The sequence below is a fragment of the Dama dama genome, chromosome 25 (assembly GCF_033118175.1).
Source record: "Dama dama isolate Ldn47 chromosome 25, ASM3311817v1, whole genome shotgun sequence".
In the NCBI taxonomy this organism is placed as follows: domain Eukaryota; kingdom Metazoa; phylum Chordata; class Mammalia; order Artiodactyla; family Cervidae; genus Dama; species Dama dama.
In genome coordinates this window covers 32,518,369-32,524,477 of record NC_083705.1, presented here as the reverse complement: position 1 = coordinate 32,524,477, position 6,109 = coordinate 32,518,369, and the positions used below count along the sequence as shown (strand labels likewise).

Here is a 6,109-nt window from a genome sequence, read left to right as displayed (position 1 = left end):
GACAGTGACTGTAGACATGAAATTAAAAGACACTTGCTCCTTGGAAGGAAAGCTATGATAAATCTAGACAGCATATTAAAAATCAGAGACATCACTTTGACAATAAAGACCTTTGCTGGCAGAACTATGGTTTTTCCAGTAGTCGTGTTCAGATGTGAGTACTTGTGCTTAGTTGCTCAGTCATGTCCGACTGCTTGCAACCCCATGGACAGTAGCCCGCCAGGCTCCTCTGCCCATGGAATCCTCCAGGCAAGAATACTGGAGTGGGTTGTCATTTCCTTCTCCAGGGGATCTTCCCAATCCAGGGATCAAACCCAGATCTCCAGCACTATAGGCAGATTCTTTACCATCTGAGCCACCAGGGAGGCCCAAAATATGAATATGGGGGTACTGGGAATTGAACCCAGGGTCACATGCATGCCAAGCATGCACTCTACCGCTGAACCATACCTCCAGGCAGAGTTGATCATGAAGCAGGCTAAGCACCGAAGAATTGATGCTTTCAAATTGTGGGGCTGGAGAAGACTCCTGAGAGTCCCTTAGACTGCAAGGAGATCAAACCAGTCCATCCTAAAGGAAAATCAACCCTGAATATTCCAGACTGATTCAGGACAGAATATTTGGGAGGACTGATGCTGAAGCTGAAGCTCCAATACTTTGGCTACCTGAAGTGAAGAGCCCCCTCATTGGAAAAGACCCAGATGCTGGGAAAGATTGAAGGCCAACGGAAAAGGGGTCAGCAGAGGATGAGATGGTTAGATAGCATCACCAACTCAATGAACATGAATTTGAGCAAACTCCAGGAGATACTGGAGGACAGAGGAGGCTGGTGTGCTACAGTCCATGGGGTTGCAAAGAGTAAAGACACAACTTAGCGACTGAACAACAACAAGTATTTAGATAATAAATGAAAAAAGTGAGTTGAAAAGCCAGATGTTGAAATGAAAAGGGACTAAAAGAAAGATCACCATAGCTGACACAACTTTAGCCCAAGCAGTTTAACTGCAGAGGAAAAGAAGGACAATCAAAACAGGCAAAGTTCCCCTACACAGGAAATAGGGAGGTGATAGGAAAGAGACATAGGGTTAGGAAACCCTTCAGGGGTCCCATCAAGGGACAGAGTTAGCTGAGGACAGCTTAAATGCCATCTCAAAGGACTCCAGAATGGGTGGAAGGGACAGACAGCCTGCAAGCTGCCACTCATGGGCTTCAGACATTCATGTGTGCTTAAATCAAGCAAATAAAGCCCAGTAAAAATATCCACTATGGTGATCTGATGTTCCCACTCCCCAACCAAATGGGAGCAGACACCAACAACTCATAGAATTAGATGGGAAAGCCATTGGGTTCCATGCCTCGTTTTTATGTATTTAATACCTGCTAATTCCAACTCTTAATTTACCCCTCCCTTGACTCTATTCCCTGCTTAATAACCATACGTTTGTTTTCTATATCTGTGACTCTAAGTTCATTTGTACCCTTTTTCTTTGTTGTTCAGTCGCTCAGTCACGTCCAACTCTTTGTGACCCCATGGAATGCAGCACGCCAGGCTTCCCTGTCCTTCACTAACTTCCAGAATTTGCTCAAACTCATGTCCGTTGAGTTGGTGATGCTAACTAACCATCTCATCTGTCACCCCCTTCTCCTTCTGCCCTCAGTCTTTCCCAGCATCAGGGTCTTTTACAGTGAGTCAGCTCTTCGAATCAGGTGGCCAAAGAATTGGAGCTTCATCCTTAGCATCAGTCTTTCTAATGAATATTCAGGGTTGATTCTAAGTTCATTTGTACCATTTTTCTAAATTCTTCATATAAGTGATACTATATATTTGTCTTTCTCTTATAGACTTCACTCTAATGACAATCTCTAGGTCCATTCATGCCACTGTAAATGGCATTATTTTGTTCCTTTTTATTGCTTAGTAATATTTCATTGCATAGATGGACTACATCTTCTTTATCCATTTTTCTGTTGACGGACATTTAGGTTGTTTCCATGTTCTGGTTATTGTAAATAGTGCTGCAAAGAACACCGGGGTGCATGTGTCCTTTCAAATTACATTTTTTTCCCCCAGATATATGCCCAGGAGTGGGATTGCTGGATCATATGACAGCTCTATTTTTAGCTTTTAAGGAACCTCTATACTGTTCTCCATAGTGGCTATACCAATTTATATCCCCACTATCAGTGTAGGAGGGTTGCTTTTTCTCAGTCTCTCTAGCATTTAGTTTTTGATGATAGTCATTCTGACCACTGTGCAGTGGTACCTTATTGTAGTTTTGATTTGCACTCCTCTGATAATTAATAAAACTGAGCATCTCTTCATGTGCTTTTTTTGGCCATCTGTATGTCTTTGGAGAAATGTCTATTCAGATCTTCTGCCCATTAAAAAATTTTTTTAATATTAAAATGCATGAGTTGTGTGTACATTTTGGAGATTAATCCTTTGTCAGTTGCTTCATTTGCAAATATTTTCTCCTATTCTGAGGGTTATCTTTTCATTTTATTTTGGTTTCCTTTGCCATGCAAAAGTCAGTTTAATTAAATCCCATTTGTTTATTTTTGTTTTTATTTTCATTACTTTAGGAAGTGGAATGAAAAAAATCTTGCTGTGATTTATATCAAAGAGTGTTCTGCCTTTGGTTTCCTCTAAGAGTTTTATAGCATCCAGCCTTACATCTAGGTCTTTAATCCATTTTGAGTTTATTTTGGTGTATGGTATTAGGGAGTGTTCCAATTTCATTCTTTTACATGTAGCTGTCCAGTTTTCCCAGCACTGTTTATTGAAGAAACTGTCTTTTCTCCATTGTATATTCCTGCTCCTTTTGTTACAGATTAGGTGGCCATAGACGTGTGGTCCTAAGTTAATTTTTTTAAGTCAAGTTTTCAACTGGTTTGTATCAGAGACACTTACCTCTCTCTCAAGTCTACACCTCTTCCTACAGAGATTCTTGTTTGTAGCCTGGGAAGAAAGACAAGTTGGGATGTTAAAGTCCACAAAAATATGAAAGGAAATATGAGGGGCTAGGAAGGCTTGAGATTGGGGATCCATTTCCCAAGGCTGATTACTGTAGAAACAGGTAACCAGCATTCCAGGGATGATAGAAGAATAGCACAGGGGAATCCGTTTTTCCAAGATGGACAAACTGAAGGATGTAAGAAGAAGTGAGGAGAAATGCCTATTTCATGTTATTAACAAAGTATATATATATTTCATTTAAATACACAGATAACTTACATGTGAAATCTAAAAAATACAACTAGTGAATGTAACAAAAAAGAAACAGACTCACAGGAACAACTAGTGGTTACCAGTGGGGAGGGAGTGGGAGGGCAAGATAGGGGTAGGGGAGTAAGAAGTACAAACCATTATATAAAAAATAAGCTACGAGGATCTACTGTACAGCACAGGGAATAAAGCCAGTATTTAGTAATAATGATAAACATAGTATAAGCTAAAAAATTGTTAAATCATTTGTATATTTGTATATCAATATATTGCATATCTATATTGTATATCTGTAATTTATATAATATTGTCCATCAACTATACTTCAATAATTTGTTTATACTTATTCACACTTCAATAATAAATAAATACATAAATACACACACAGATAAGAGACTGAGGAATTTCCATTGTCAAAACATTTAAACATGCAGAAACACCAAAACTTGCTGTAACTTGGCCCCTATTTTCAGATCTTTAAAATACTTTTGCATTTTATACATCTATAGTTACAGAGTTAACTAGCTGTTGAAAATGTGGAGCTTTTCAAATCTTAAATAAATGGTGTCATTCTGCACCGATTTTGCGACATACATTTTCACCTAATATTTCTGGAACATTGTTCCATGATGTTCACAATAAAACCCAAACCAAAGTAAACCAGAAAATTCAGTCTGGTATTCCATACATTGTCATGTGCCATGACAAATGTCTTCAGTTTCCTATCGATAGGCACTTAGATGATTTCCAAGACTTCACTTATCAGTACTATGGTGAACGTAACTAGATGTGCCTCTTTGTACATGTGGAACAAGTGTTTCTGCAGGGCAGAGTGTTTTCTATCACATACGATTTCTAGCACAGACAAGCCTGTCTGTAAGGATCCAATTTCTACTCTGTCCCAGTCCAGCTCTGTGTTGACAGTTTACTTAACCCCTCTGGTCCTCATTTCCTTATTTCCTCAAATTAGGGTAAAGAAAAAAGGTCTTCACAGGATTCAAGTGAAGATTAAACTAGCTGATATAACATCCCAAGAACAGTGCTAGAGACATCTTGAGGGCCATAGAGCATTCAGCTCAGTCAGCTCAGTCACTCAGTCGTGTCTGACTCTTTGGGACCCCATGGATTGCAGCATGCCAGGCCTCCCTGTCCATCACCACCCTCCCGGAGTTTACTCAAACTCATGTCCATCGAGTTGGTGATGCCATCCAGCCATCTCATCCTCTGTCATCCCCTTCCCTTCCTGCCCCCAATCTCTCCCAGCATCAGAGTCTTTTCCAATGAATCAACTCTTTGCATGAGGTGGCCAAAGTATTGGAGTTTCAGCTTCAGCATCAGTCCTTCCAATGAACACCCAGGACTTATCTCCTTTAGGATGGACTGGTTGGATCTCCTTGCAGTCCAAGGGACTCTCAAGAGGCTTCTCCAATACCACAGTTCGAAAGCATCAGTTCTTCAGCACTTAGTCTTCTTTATAGTCCAACTCTCAGATTCATACATGATCTCTGGAAAAACCATAGCTTTGACTAGGCGAACCTTTGTTGGCAAAGTAATGTCTTTGCTCTTTGATATGCTGTCTCTGTTGGTCATAGCTTTTCTTCCAAGGAGCAAGCATCTTTTAATTTCATGGCTGCAATCACCACCTGTATTGATTTTGGAGCCCAAGAAAATTCTCACTGTTTCCATTGTTTCCCCATCTGTTTGCCATGAAGTGATGGGACTGGATGCCATGATCTTAGTTTTCTGAATGTTGAGTTTTAAGACAACTTTTTCACTCTCCACTTTCACTTTCATCAAGAGGCTCTTTAGTTCTTTCACTTTCTGCCGTAAAGGTGGTGTCATCTGCATATCTGAGGTTATTGATATTTCTCCCAGCAATCTTGATTCCTGCTTGTGCTTCATCCAGCCCAGCATTTCACATGATGTACTCTGCATATAAGTTAAATAAGCAGGGTGACAATATACAATCTTGACATTCTCCTTTCCTGATTTGAATCCAGTCTGTTGTTCCATGTCCAGTTTTAACTGTTGCTTCTTGACCTGTATACAGATTTCTCAGGAGGCAGGTCAGGTGGTTTGGTATTCCCATCTCTTCAAGAATTTTCTACAGTTTGTGGTGATCCACACAGTCAAAGGCTTTAGCATAGTCAATAAAGCAGAAGTAGATGTTTTTCTGGAACTCTCTTGCATTTTTGATGATCAAGTGGATGTTGGCAATTTGATCTCTGGTTCCTCTGCCTTTTCTAAATCCAGTTTAAATATCTGGAAGTTCACAGTTCATGTACTGTTAAGCCTGGCTTGGAGAATTTTGAGCATTACTTTGCTGGCGTGTGGGATGAGTGCAATTGTGCAGTAGTTTGAACATTCTTTGACATTGCCTTTCTTTGGGACTAGATGAAAATTGACCTTTTCCTGTCCTGTGGCCACTGCTGGGTTTTCCAAATTTGCTGGCATATTGAGTGTAGCACTTTCACAGCATCATCTGTTAGGATTTGAAATAGCTCAACTGGAATTCCATCACCTCCACTAGCTTTGTTCATAGTCATGCTTCCTAAGACCCACTTGACTTCGCCTTCCAGGATGTCTGGCTGATCAGACCATTGTGATTATCTGGGTCATGAAGATCTTTTTTCTATAGAACATTAGGTCTTGTTGTCAGTGAGATAAAGTAGACAAACCTCTTACAATTTAAGTATATGATTCTGCAGAGGTAGTCAGAGACTGGCCATGCAGGCTTTCTTTGTCCAGCACTCTTAGAGCAACAAAAAATTCCTACCCCTGACACAAGTTGTGAAAGGAGAGGTGGCTACATTTATTTTAACATATAAATCTGATCTTATTTGCTCTGCAGCCAATATATGCCAGGCCCTTTGTTATCAGACA

At 40.1% G+C, this 6,109-nt stretch overlaps 1 non-coding gene across 1 annotated transcript; it reads right to left on the bottom strand.

Annotated features, from left to right (window-relative positions):
- Positions 1 to 382: 382 nt before the first annotated feature.
- TRNAA-GGC (transfer RNA alanine (anticodon GGC)) lies at positions 383 to 454 on the bottom strand. Its single transcript has one exon. It is a non-coding gene; the product is annotated as a tRNA-Ala (tRNA).
- Positions 455 to 6,109: the final 5,655 nt, after the last annotated feature.